General features: G+C 39.9%; 1 protein-coding gene across 6 annotated transcripts in view; it reads right to left on the bottom strand.

The window, feature by feature from the left end:
* TSPAN14 (tetraspanin 14) overlaps positions 1-14,361 on the bottom strand; it is a 79,049-nt gene that overhangs the window by 52,080 nt on the left and 12,608 nt on the right. Inside the window, exon 2 of one of the 6 annotated variants that reach the window (XM_073353281.2) lies at positions 1,467-1,654. The exons of the other annotated variants lie outside the window; for them this stretch is intronic. The gene's annotated coding sequence lies outside the window, so the exon portion shown is untranslated. The remainder of the gene's footprint in view (positions 1-1,466; positions 1,655-14,361) is intronic. 6 annotated transcript variants of the gene reach the window in all.

Genomic DNA, 14,361 nt, shown 5'->3' with positions numbered 1-14,361 from the left:
ATCAGCTGCAGATCTGATCCAGTGTTTTTAAAACGATCCCAGCGCAAACGCAGGTAAAAACCAGAGCAGATATGGAAATGGGGGGCTGGGGTGGGGAAACGAAGGCTCCACCTAGTAAACTAATACATTAGGTCAAGCGTTAGACATGTGTTAGCAGGTCCACAAAGCTAGCTAGTAAAGCAACAAACCGTAAAATCAAGTATCAGAGGGGTAGCCGTTTTAGTCTGAATCCACAAAAACAACGAGGAGTCCGGTGGCACCTTAAAGGCTAACAGATTTATTTGGGCATATTTCTTCACATGTAGCTAAAAAGTGGGGTTTTTTACCCATGAAAACTTATGCCCAAATAAATCTGTTGGTCTTTAAGATGCCAGCGGACTCCTCATTGTTTTTGTAAAATCAAAACAATCAGAGAGCAGAGCAGTGTTTCAAGAAGGTTACAAGGCTGTTGGTAACAAAACATTGAACTATTGGGAGTGAAAAACATCCTGTCAAATCTTTTGGCATGCTAGTTACTTCCATAATTTCATCCACACTGTATTGTTCTAGCTTGTTATTTTTTACAGTATAACAAGCTAATTTTTTTTTTTTTTGATCTGGCAGCATGTGATTTACCACCTGTCCAGCTGAAGGCTTGAAGCTGACAGGTTAATGTCTATTTAGAGGTGCCAACTATGGTAAGCTTTTGTGAAAGCAAACTATCCCAATACAGAATTACCCTTTTCTTATCTTGTCAGGGTACATTAAAATCAAGGCAATTTAAAACACCAAGTGGAAAGTCTCCATTTAAAAATCACTGAATTCAAATCAACTTTTCTTTAGAAAATAACTGAAGTACAAATGGAAAAGTGCACTCTCACTGGTTGATATAACCATTAGAACTAAATAGAGCCATAATACTAGACGGGATACATCTTTTTGCTACTTATGAGGGTACTCCATAACTATACACATTTAAGCAATTACATCAGAATCTCAAAAGATTAAGCGAATTGTACATTTTTAGTATATTAGAAAATGGTGAAGGACATCACTTATTCACTAGATAATTAACTTTCTGCTCATGATTTGTGGCAAGCTGCATTAGGGTGGTAATTAGAATTTAATTAACACACAAAACAGTATATAAAATGTATTTGTATTAAACAAAAGAAGCCCGTAGCACAGTACATGACTTATTGTGCCATATTTAAAAGGGTTAATCTCAAGTTAAATGGTCCTTCCCCCGCCCTTCTGATTTTCTCTTTATCTAAAGAAGCAGCTTTCAAACTCAAAGTTTTTGACACATGCATGGATGCAGCATGCTTATTTATTGAAATATTTTGTGACAAAATATGCTAAGGTGTAAATGTTAAGTTCAGATTTTAAAAAAAGATTTTTGGAAAGACATTTAAGCAAAATAAAAAAATCCAATATAAAAGATTGATTATTTTGGTTAATGGTTTATTTATTTAGGTGTTATTCACCTTGCTCCCAGTATTACATTTCATAGCACTTTTTGCCAGTTCTCTCTACAAAGAAGGACACCAGTTCACTGATATTTCTCTCCTCCCCATTAGTATCCTCCAAATATTCCATCGGGCAGACCAGGTGCAGTGATGGTTCTACGAGCTGTTGTGTGCAGCATCCAGATCCAATGGAGATAGCTGATGAGCTGTACAAAGAAAAGAAAAACCTGAGGGACCCTCCCAAGGCTGCAACAAACACCATAACCCCTCTTACTGTGAGGTAAAGGGAAAATCTAAGAGCTGTTGATTCTTTCAATAGAAGAGAGTGTGAATCATCAAGTACAGTATCAGGTAAATCTGAGGACATGCACCTATGAGTCACTGAACAGTCACTTTCCCAAGAGCTCTGGCTGATGCTGGAGTGAAATGGCTCAAGGATTCTTTCCTTATGGACATGCATTTACTTCAGCTGTGATGTGACAGTGTGGAGGAAGTTCTGCTCACTTCTGAGAGACAGATGAAGCATTTAGTGTTGAGTAAGCTACAAGAAAGGGAGATCTGGATCACGGAACCTGAGAATGCAGTGGGACAGGCAACTTCAAACTATAATTCTATAGTCATGCAATGTACAACCATTTCTAACATGGTGGCTTGACTAGAAAATAGGGGCTGAGAATTGTTCTAGGATTCCTGAAGTTAGTGGAAATGACAGACAATATCTTTGCTAAGTGACTTCTGGAATTTTTGTTTTGATCATCAGTGCCGTTCTGAAGGTCTGGGTCCTCCATTTTTCCACAGAACAAGTTCAACATGAGCAGTAGCAGTGCAGTCTCCCAGACATCACCAGTGAGCCCATCATACTGGATAGAGGGGAATTCAAGCTCCATGACTATACTATTTACTGAGACCAACTACAGTGCCTCTTACAACCAGGTCTCATGGAATATTCTATGACAGGGACCTCTCTCCTCTAGGAACTAGACAGAAACCAAACTCTTTCACATAAACCAACAGATGGTCACGGAGCAGGAGGGACAAAGTTATGCAGAGACTTTAAAAGGAGCACACGAGTTCGTGTAGTGGAGAAGGGGGACCCAATACAGGTATTCAGAAAGGCACAATTCACAAAGAAGTCAAGCCAGTAGATGATGAAGTACTGGATGAGGAATTTTAACTGCCTTGAAAGAGAAAAAAGTTGAATCTTAGAAATATTGTGGAGGAAGCAGCAGCAGGGTATGGGCACAGGCTGGCTGCAAGGAAGTCAAAGCTAATACCCATTATGTATAGGGATGACAATGTAATCTTCAACAGTGACAGTACTGGGGTACAGAAAGTTCAGGAGAGATCAGGAATTCAAGTTCTCCATGTGGAGCTTAATTTGACAAAGACCTCCAGGGGGAGTCTTTGGAACCTCCCATACACCAAGAAGATTTTCCAACTGAAGTTACACCCACATACTGCAATAAAGAGTAATATGCTTCCTAGAGTCTCAGCAACTTGCAACAAAAATGAATCACATCAGTCAGGATGAAGTCATTAACAATAATGATTAACTCGAGTTCTGACTAATTGTTTACAGTGTAGTCAAGAGAGACTTAGAAACTGCAGGCATGTATCTCATTTCTTTCGGTGTCAGGAACCAAGCATCAGGCATCACAGAAAGTAAATTGTATGTAGCCAGTAACAGACTCCTCAACAGCAATCGTCAATGGTTGATTACAGAGCAGCAGTGACAAGCTTCCAGTGGAATTCCAATCCATCCTCCTTGGCAGGTGGATACACTGAGGGCCTTCAAGGAGGAAGGCTTGTCAAGCCAGGCACTCTCTACAGCTCTGATAAGGACCCCCCAAGAAATCCCATTCCAAATATTTTTTATATTGCCAGGCTTTTTAAAGGAGATGCATCATGACCAAAATTATTGAGCTTTGAACTTTTTTTAAATTAATGTTTACATGGATTTATTTCCCTATATAATAAATAGCAATGTCCTGCATTTGGAAGCCAATCATTTTCCCAGCAAGTTTGCACTGGTAAATTTTCCTCTCTCCAGTAATTAATGTGTTTTCTTTCAGAGTCTGTAGACACAATGTCTAAAGAAAGGCATTCGGTTGTATGCTTTTCTCTCTCACACTCATGCCACAGATCTCTGCACAGGGAAGAAATTTAGGTCTTGAAGGATTTTAAAGGAACTGATCTTGCAAACATTTAAAAGATGAGTAACTGTACTCACGTGGAGCAGTTCCATTAAAGTAAAGTGACATGCTTAAATACTTGTGGGATCTCAGCTTAAGTTTGTGTATTTTTTATTATTAATTATTCTTAAAGGTTTGAGCACAGAGAAGAGTACATTTGTTTTTAAAATAAGATCATTCTCCTCCAGTGAAGTTTCAGTGGACTCCTAAAGTAGTGATTAAGGGACCAGTCCTGCAGACACTTATGCACAAGGAGTATCTTTATCCAGGAGAGTCATCCCATTGGTGTGTCTTTGGAACTACTCAACGCTTATCTAGTGGACTAAGCTCAAGCTATATACATCACAAGACCCTGATTCAGCCAAGCATTTAAGTATGTGCCTAACTTTAATCATGTTATTAGTCCCATTCAACTTCCTGAATTGGTGCAAGAGGGAGAAGACAGACTTGAGAAGCAGAGGCAAAACTGGAAGTAGGAAAGTCAAGGATTGGATCCCTAGCATTCCAAAGGTTTTGGGATTCCTGGAGGAAAGCCAGCAGCAGGCGTATCAATCCAGTTTCCAAATGGAGCATCAGGGAAGGAAGCCAGCAGATAGCAGCTTGCTTCACTTTGTATTGATAATTTGGCTTTACAGGCAAATGCCTTAAACTAAAAAATACCAGCTGTGCTGCAGAAATTTCAGGTGGGACAATAATGTGGGTGGAATCATTGCAGATCAAAGTTACAGATAACACCTTATGGACAAGAGTGCTCTGGTGCTCACAGTGTGAGAGTTTTGAAAGGTTATATTTACACTGTCCACTTACTGACCCTATACATTCACTTAAACATTTTAGAACTTCTGTAACATTAATGAGCAAAAGTTACAAATCCAGTACAAACAACATTAAAATAAAAGAAGAACAAGCTGGTGAAAATGGGAACAAAATCTGCCACCTGGGTACATCTTGGATGCACGGGGCCTAATTCTTCACTGTGTTCCACGGTGCTGCAACTCCATTAAAGCATAAAAGGAGTAAATGGAGCAATCGGTTTCTGTACTACATACATAAAGGCTTCCTTACATAATACACAAACGAAAAAGGCCGGAATCTCTGACCTAGTTTCGGGTAACACAAAAATACAATTGCAGAGGTAGAGTGGGGGAGAGTTTGGAAGCAGAAGCGACCATAACAATTAAAAATTTCTGTGAGTCCACCTGGGGCAGGAGGAGAAGAATGCCTAGAAAATAAACTGAAGGAAAGGTCATAAAGGAAATGAGTCCAAAAAGGAATTTGAGCCTAAACCAGTAAGTACTGACTTTCAAAAAGAAGAAAATAGTTGTGAACTTTCCAACATTACTCATCTTTGTAATGCATTTTGTGATCTGCAGGTGAAAAGTTCAGAACTAAGTATAAAATACAGACCTTAATCTGCTCGGATACTACCAAAGTCACTCCTGATACTCAAAATCAGTGGATCTACGAGACTGGAATTAGGTCCTATCATTAAAATAGCAAAGTGGACACTCACGGCACCTTTGGGAATGGAAAATACATGTGCAGGATCTTTGCAAGACTTAGTAGTTTACAATGGGATTTCACCTTCTTGGAATTAGTGCATATTTAGAAAATTACTTAGAGTCCTGTAAAAAACCACCACACACACGAGAGATTTGCTATTTACTTTTTAGTAAGTTTAAATATTGTGCATTGTTTAGAGGTTCTACAAATCATTTTTGACCATGGGTTCATTAATTCCGCGACACAAAACTGCTGGAAGCAGCAAAGGGAAACAACTAAACTTGGAAAATTAGTAACTGACCTAAGGCAAACAGAAGACAGCTGTGGACAGTAATAAAAACCTCAAGTACTTTGAGGGTTGTAATTCTCACAATCCATTAATAGTTTATTAGGTCTTTATAATTAGAATCTTAATACATGTTACCAACTCACAGATTCATACATTTTAAGGCTGGAAGGGACCATTACAATCATCTAGTCTGACCTGCTGCATAACATAGGCCAAAGAGTCCCCAGTTTGTCTAGCTTTAACTTAATCCTGGCTCAGTGGGAGTGGGGGAGGGAAGGAGAAAGAGGAGAAACATGACAGGACAGGACATTAGAGGACTTCTCAGGGTCCCTTGCAGCACTACATTTCTATGATTCTATAATTGTGTCCTATATCCGTTTTTCCATGGTTTTACCTAAGATGTGAGTCATAAAAGCTGTTTTATAGTTAATTTCTCAGGTCTCTTAAATACGGGAACAATGTTAAACTTCCCCCTTCCCCCATTCCTCTGGAGCCCTTCTAGTGTTTCAAGATTTGTTTAAACACAACCACCCACAGTTCAGAGAGCTCCAGAGCCAATTTAAAAAAAAAAAAAAAATCCTTCAGTGCAAGTTATTCAGTCATACATATTTTATAAGTGTTTAACTCTTTAATGGTTACTATTGAAACATCCTCCTTTGTTACAGTCCAAGGAAAGTATATGATCTCTGTAAGTGATGAATACATCATCCTTTTGATTTCCAAATACGGAACAGATATTTTTCTCCATCACAATTGACATTTTTACCATCCTTTTATAGTATAGGACCTATATCATTGCTAGGATTTAGTTTGTTCCTGATATATTTAAAGTACTCCTGATTGTCCTTAACCCTACGAGCCACAGTTTTTCATTGATGCATAAAATTGATAAGGAAAGCTAAAAGATATTTCACCTAAACTGCTGATTTATATTCATTGCTATCAGCTTTGCCATTTTTCAATTTACTTATATTTAGATTGCTGTCATCACCTCCCCTTTTAGTGAGGATATATTTGTGGGTGGGGGGACATAATGCATTCTTAACTAATTTCCAATCATTCAATATCTCCTCCGACTGAATTATGCTCATAATTATTTCCAGCTTTGGAAAACTGGCTTTTTAAAAATCACCAAGGGGACGGGGGGGGGGGGGGAGGTGGTTATGTAACTGGCTGGGACTACACTCTGCATGCAGCAAATGAAGTTACACTGGCATCATTTGTACCTAGGCAACCACCAGTTTTCAGTCCACATTTCTTTGACAGAATGAGGTCTCATAATAGAATTGCTCAAGTTAGATGATACATTTGTACCATTTGCAATTATCAGTTTGAGACACTCCAAGAAGTTTTACTAGTGGCAGCAAGAGACCTCGTCAAGTCCCCCAGATTGAAATCCCCTATGATAATGCAACATAGATAGATATTTTATGACAGGCATATCCTATCCCCTCAGCTGAATTAGTACAACCAATCCACCTATATGCATTACATGTCCTATCAATAGAAGGTTTGTGAGCAACCCAAAAGCAGCTAAAAGGTATCTATACCATAGAGTGCCACCCCACCTTCTCTTCAGCCCACTCTGTCTTCCACTAGAGTCACCCTATTATAACATTCTAATCACGTGAATCACCCCACCAAGTCAGTACTACCAACCATATCAAATTTCTTTTCATAAATGAATATTTCTAATTCTTATTCACCACCCAGACTTCTAGCTTTGGTGTATAGGCAACTGAAGAATTTATTCTCTTTACATCCCTTCATTTGTTGCCAGAGTTATATTTGACCATATGTCCTGTGTTTATCCTCTTCCTCCTCACCCTCCCCTTCTGATGCTAATTTAAAGCCCTCATGACTACTCTCAGGCCTGGTCTACGCTGGGCGGGGGAGGGGGGGGAAATCGATTTAAGATACGCAACTTCAGCTACAAGAACAGCGTAGCTGAAGTAGACGTATCTTAGATAGACTTAGAATCACTTACTTCGCGTCCTCGCGGCGTGGGATCGACAGCGGTTGCTCCCCCGTTGACTCCACTTCCACCTCTCGCCGTGGAGGAGTTCCGGAGTCAACGGCAGAGTGATCGGGGATCAATTTATCGCGTCTATACTAGACGCAATAAATCGATCCCCGATAGATCGATCCCTACCTGCCGATCCGGTGGGTAGTGTAGACATGGCTTATGTCTAGTTTACTATCTAGAAGCTTAGCTCCCCTTCTACCAAGATGGTGGCAGTTGTGGGGCTAAGACCTAATATTGATGCAAAAATACAATTTAACTTAAAAAAAATTAAGTTGTTACAAATTTACCTTCACTAAATATCAAGATGCAGCCATAAGAACGTTATAGCCAGGATGTTTGGAAATATGACAATATACATAGTTAGCTTATTATGTTACAAAACTTTAAAGCTAAAATCAGAGAAATTCCAGGTTTATACTTTTCTCTCTCTCTAGACTAAGCAAACATCAAGCCTACAAATCACAAACATTTGGAAGAAATCTGCCTGTGAAAAGAATGCAATGTTGTGGTATCAGAATAATAAACCCAGAGGAAAAGCAGGTCTATAACAAATCCTCCTCCACCACCTTTTTTCTCCAAAATAAAACTTGAGCTTAAACCCACAAAGTATTCTAGAAACATCTTTATTGACATTGATTTCTTCTATACACACACCAAAGTCTTCTTCATTCTTTAAACTTGGAGAACATTTATGGTGGTAAGTGATATATAGAAGATACTGGTTATGTTCAACTCATTTTTCCACTTAAAGGAGAAAATCTTTGTTCTCAAATGCTTATGATGGCATAAGATTCTTTTAATGTGTATATTTGCAAGTATTTTGTATCTAAATGCAAGCCTTCACATAACTGCCTGATTTTGTTATATGACTAGTAAGAGGTTTTATGTACAAATACAGAAAAATCATTTGGTGCTAGGCTAATTACTAATGTAAACAGCACTTATATTAATGGGAAATTAATCAATCACTGATGATGCCTGAGCAAATCCTTACCCAATGTAAGATGACAATTGTTGAAATGATGATTTTCTTGTCATGTGGAGTCAACAACTCAGGCTAAAGGCTTTCCAAGAGTTATTTAATTTTAGAAGACTGCTTTGAGAATAAAACACTCATACCAGGGCCAGCCCACAACATTTTGGCACCGGAGGCAGGAGCTCAAATGACACCCCCATTCCCCCTTGCTTGGGCCAAAACTTTGAAAGATCTCAATTCTGCCTTCTTCCTGTTCTACTCCTCTCATGGTACTGCTCTGCTACCTACCCCAATAGAGGAGAACTGACAACGTAAAATGCCTTGTTCAAAAATTTTAAGTAACACTTAACTTTCAAACGCCTGAACAGCAAATGTAACTTTTCTGTTTTGCATAGTAAATACTGGCATTTTTAGCGTTTTGATCAATCAAAGCGGTGCTTTCCGTGCCTTCTTGGCTGCAAAGATTTGAACTGCTTCCTGCTGAAGGTCCACAGTCTGGGCCAGCTCATGTTCTATTGAGAAGGTTGCAAGGCCGACCAGCCTCTCCTGTGTCATCGTGGAGCGTAGATGTGTTTTTATTAACTTCAGCTTGGAGAAGCTGCGTTCTCCACTGGCAACTGTTACAGGAAGTGTTCAAAGTATGTGCAGAGCAACAAAAGCACTTGGAAAGAGTGTGGTCATCTTATTTGTGCATATATATTCCAGAACAGTCTTTGGGGTTGATCCTGCTGAAATGCATCTTGTAAGGGTTTTCAATCGCTCGCATCAATATTGCGCATGTTTGTGTTAACACTGTCTCTAGTGCCCTGCATTGCTGGGGTAGGTCTTCTTCAGGTATAGTGAGGAGTTTTGGATCATCATACAGCACCCCAAATACACTGCTATGTTCCTTGAGCTGCATGATATGTTCAACTGACTGTATTGCACAATCTAGCACCTGGTTAAAGAATTCAACTTTGAATTGTTGTTTGGGGTCTCTTATGGGATTATCCCGTGCCTTGTAATCAAAATTTCTTCTTCTTCTCCTCCTCTGACTCTTGTATTCTTGAATGGGTGGGAAAATAGCTTCAGTGTGAAGTTCCTCTGCCAACTTCTGTGCACTCTTCAGAATGTTTTGAAATCCCTCATCTGACCGGTAAGACTGTAGATAAGACTTTGCTTTGTCCAGTTGTTCCATTGCTCCAGATATATCAAGGTGAACACCTTGGAGTCTCTTGCTTACAACATTTATGTCATGCCACAACCCTAAGCCACACAGAAATTTGAAGTTATGTATGTTTCTGGTGATTCTATTTCCCTCTGCCACTGTTCTCCTACGAACAGTTCCTCTCCTAGCATTATCCTCCATAATGGCAACTATGGCATCATCTCTCTTCCCAGTTTGGTGTTTGATAGGCTTTATTGCCTCTACTCGACTTTCCCGTCGTGTGCCACTCAGTGGTTTCCGTGTCAGAGAGGATGTTCCCAGATGTCGCTTCAAAATTTGCCATCGATGAGTTGATGCAGAGAAAAATACACAGATGCTTTGGATTACATTAAAAAATTCAGCAGCCTCACTAGAAGGTGATGCTGCATCACTGACCACCAAGTTCAATGAATGAGAACGGCATGGGACAAAAAAAGCTTGAGGGTTTAACTCTCAGATCAATGTCTGCACTCCTCTGTTCTTTCCCCTCATGTTGACACCATTATTATAGCCCTGACCTCTCATGTCAGCTATCGCAATTCCCATATCTTCAAGCTTTTTAAGAAGCACATTTGTCATATCAGTTCCTGTAGGATCATCAATGTCAATAAATTCTACAAAATGCTCTCTGACAGGCACCATTGCAGGGACATTTTCACTAGTTCTGTTGTTGTTACAAAATGCACCATTAGAGTCATTTGTTCCATATGGCTGATGTCAGGTGTGCAGTCCAGAACAACATCTTGCTGACTTCAGATCTTCCACAGTCTTCTGTTTGACTTTTGTTGCTAGTAACTGTAGGTTCTCATTTTGAATTGTTTTTCCAACGTAGTGGTGTGTGTACATTTCTTGGGTGGTGACTCTTCTTAAATGCTCCTGGAGTACAGCATCAAACTCAGCCATCAGCACCACAATTTTAAGGATGTTTGCATTGTTTGGCACATACAGCTGATCTGAAGTGCCATGCAGTGCTAGGTTTTGGGTAGCAAGCATTCTCACAATGGCAATGAGCCTTGTCAGAACTTTTTGCCAATAAAGAGACTCTGATGCAATCTTCTCTTGATGCTGATCATTTATGGTGGCCTTTAACCTTAGTCTCATCTCGAGCTCTTTCCACCTATGGAATGCTCTCTGGTGATTTGCTGCCTTCTCATGGCATGCCAGATTTCTAGCCAGATTTTTCCAGTCCTTTGTTCCTGTAGAACCCAATGTGGCTGGAACATTAAACTGGAAGAGTTTGCAACAAAAACACTATGCGGCATTCTGGGTTTTTGAGTACATAAGCCATGGCCTCTCCACTTTGTCACCATTGGGGATTTCACACCAGTAATGTGTTGGATGGAAATGTCTATTTTCATTGTCTTTGGGGAACATGAAGCTTTTCACTTGCTGTGTCCTATGCAGTACAAGGAAGTCCCTCAGGCTCCTGCTCAAGTGGGTCCAAAGTCCTGGATCATCTACACTTAAGGAACTAAACTCAGCAGCAGCTGTTTCTTGTGCCTCCACCACACTCTTCTCTGATCTACACTTTTCTTCAGGAATGTGCATGGTTACATCCATTTGAGATGGAGATATGGATGCTGCAGTAGCTGCCAGGTCACCTGCACTCTGACTAACTGGAAGATCTGGCATCTCCTCACCAGGGCTGGAAGGCTCACCGTGAACATTTGTGGCTATGTATCTCAGGAGAGCTCCTTCCTGCTTGGATAGGAAAGCTTCCTTTGCTTGCTTTCTTTTTCTTAATGCTGCCCCAGAGGGGCATTTTCTTTTTTCACTCATGACTGCTGTTCTGGGCCAGCTAGAGTGGCTCTCAACATGCAATTGAAGGGGAAAAATAAGCAGGCTGGTAGCAGGGCCTGAGTGAGGGAAGAGATCAGCGTCTTAAGGGCCTAATTTGTTCTTACTACTTCAGCTGACTGCCTGTTCTCCTCAGGTGGGTTCAGGGAAACAGCAGGAAACAGGAAGCTCCCTGAAAAGCTGGTGTTAATCGTCCAGGCTCCTGGGGTGCTAGAGAGGTACATAAGAGGCTCCTTCTCCTCTCTCCCCCTGCAGCTCCTGGTGCTTTGTGTTATTCCCTCTAACCTTTTCTCCTGCCTGCCTGTTAAGTCTCTTGTGCCCTCCTTCCTCCAGCACAGCACTCCACCATCTCTGTATATCTAAAGCAGAGAGAATACATATGCACCAGCAGAAGACAATTTTCTACACTCTGGGTCCTAGTGGTGTCCCCCCCACAGTCTGGCACCTGAGGCAGTCAGCTCAGTTGGCCTCATGCAGAAAAACAGGAATCTCTGGATCTTTCAAAACCAGAATTTCCTGTCAAACTCTAATAAAAAAATAAAATAAAAGTCGGAAAGTGTACTGGATTAAAAAAAAAGCTTTCCTGCCACAAGAAGAATGGAAGCAATTAAAGAAACGTTGCATATTCATTAAACCAGTGGTTTGTAACCTGGGGTGCACGCACCCTATCGGGGTGTGAGATACGCCAGATTTTTTTAGAAGGTAAATCATCGAAAACACAAATTAAGCACCCGCACATAAGTACAACTCCTTTGTTTCATCAAACCTATGTATTTATTAACATTATACATTTTTAACTATTACTGTAATATACAAACAAAAATATATCTAGGTTTAAAGAACTGACCTACTTCAACAATTTTTGATAAGGGGTGCGAGAACATATTTTGAGAACCAAAGGGATGCAGGCTGCAGTAAAGGTTAAGAACCACTGCATTAAACAGATTGTATATTCAGGAGCTGAAAGTGTCACCTAAGCAAACAGAGTGACAGCAATCAATTTGAATCTAAACGAGCATGAAACAGATAGGTTTTCCTATAATTTCATTAAAATAAGAAAAAGGTATTTTATATATTATTATATATATAAAAAGACTCTGAAGTGAGCATCCTACACTCATATGCTGTCTAAGCACAGTAACAGGAAGCACTTCACAGAACATCCTGTCCATTTCTACAGGCAAGTTGCCACAGACAAGAAAAACAGAACACTCAAGACAAAACCAACCCAAACAAAAAAAAAAACTACACACACACACACACACACACACACAAAAAAAAAAAAAAAAAAAAAAACACACACACTTTCAACATGGATTGGGGAGAGGAAGTTACTTAAGGCACTGCCAGTAGATTAGATTTAAAACTCCTGTGGTAACTGTTGGAATTTTGAAATGCTGTTGTAACTTAAAAAGACAGTTACTCCTGTTAATCACCAAGTGGTTAGATAATGTATTCGTGGAAAAGTGAGTAGAGCGGAGGAATAATGGAATTTAATCGGATGTATGATTCCTAATACTGGCTAATTTGCCTGTCCCAAGACAGCTCCTTAAAAGGCTTCTAAGCAACTGATTTAAGTATTCACTTTGGTTGATGTAATTAAGATTGCTTACTTTGCCAACTTTAAGCTGAGTGGTTAGACATTAATGACCAAACAGGTCCATCTACCCTGAAATGAAGTTCTGTTGCCCATATAAACATTCCTCGGTATCTAAGGATATACTAAAGAATGGATTCACAATAATTTTGGGAAACAATATACTTTGGTTACAATCTCTTCTGTATGCGGGTCTGTGGAGAGTTTTTAACAGAGGTTACACCCTTGAGAGTGAGCACCTCTGAGGTGTGCACTCCTCTTCATAAACAAAAACCAAAGTAACTAGTGTCTCATGTGTTTTTAAATGTTTCCTTTTCCTTTCTTTAATAAAATAGCCCTGGTTACTAATTGTGATTATTTTGCTTGGTCTTGATTTTGGTGTCCCCTAAAGTAGGTAAAAGAAAGCTTGTGATTAAATAGTGGAAGCCACTCTTAAGTTGGCAACAGCTAAGAAGAGCTGGCCTAGCATTTCTTCTTTCTCCAAACTAAATATTTTTAAAACAAAGGTTACTTGGCATCTGACGAGTTAAAGCTACACCTTTCAAACCCACACAGTCCAAGCATAAATCATCTTCTCCATATAGAAGGTGGCCCCATATTCCACAAAACAGAAACCCTCTATTCTACAATGCTTATCTCCAATATCTTCTGTTGCCTGTCTTCTCTTGCTCTTGTAACAGGAAGAAACTTTGAGAAGATCATCTGTATTTCCCCCTCCTTCAACTCTCTTACAAGACCCCTGAAGTGTCTTCTGAGGCAACACCTTTTGTAATAATATGTATAGCCAAATGGATCCTTGATTGAAGTCTTCAAAATCCCATCCAACCTTTAAGAGACTGCACAGAGTCCTGCTGTTCTTTTGTCACCTGCAGAATGTATTGTCCATTCTCTAACAATGAGTCCCCACTGCAGGGATTGCGTGCCTCTTCTCTGGATCGGTTTGATGTTCTCAAGGATTGGGCTGAGCTCAGGCATGTCCAGTGGAGATCCCTTTTCCTTCCCTCCAGATGAATCTTCCAATACATTCTCTGTGGTCCATTTTAATTGCAAGTCACACAATATTTGGCAGGAACCGGGGCTTTAAGCAAAGGATCTCAGTTTTGTTTAAAGAAAAAAAAGTTTCTAGAATTTGTAGCTGTGGAGAAAATCTTGAAAATCATGAGCCAGAAAGGATCAGAAGCCAAAAGGCAAATAAAAGCCATCCCAAAATATTTTTAAGTCTTGCTATTTTTAAGTTAGTCCCATGATTCTTCCATGTTTGGAGTTGGCAATACTCTTAATAGAAAGTGTGACTGAAAACACAGGATGTCCAAGATAGCGGCACATCTCAGAAGAATGGAGAAGAAG

The sequence above is a fragment of the Lepidochelys kempii genome, chromosome 7 (assembly GCF_965140285.1).
Source record: "Lepidochelys kempii isolate rLepKem1 chromosome 7, rLepKem1.hap1, whole genome shotgun sequence".
In the NCBI taxonomy this organism is placed as follows: domain Eukaryota; kingdom Metazoa; phylum Chordata; order Testudines; family Cheloniidae; genus Lepidochelys; species Lepidochelys kempii.
This window is presented reverse-complemented; position numbering and strand designations above follow the sequence as displayed.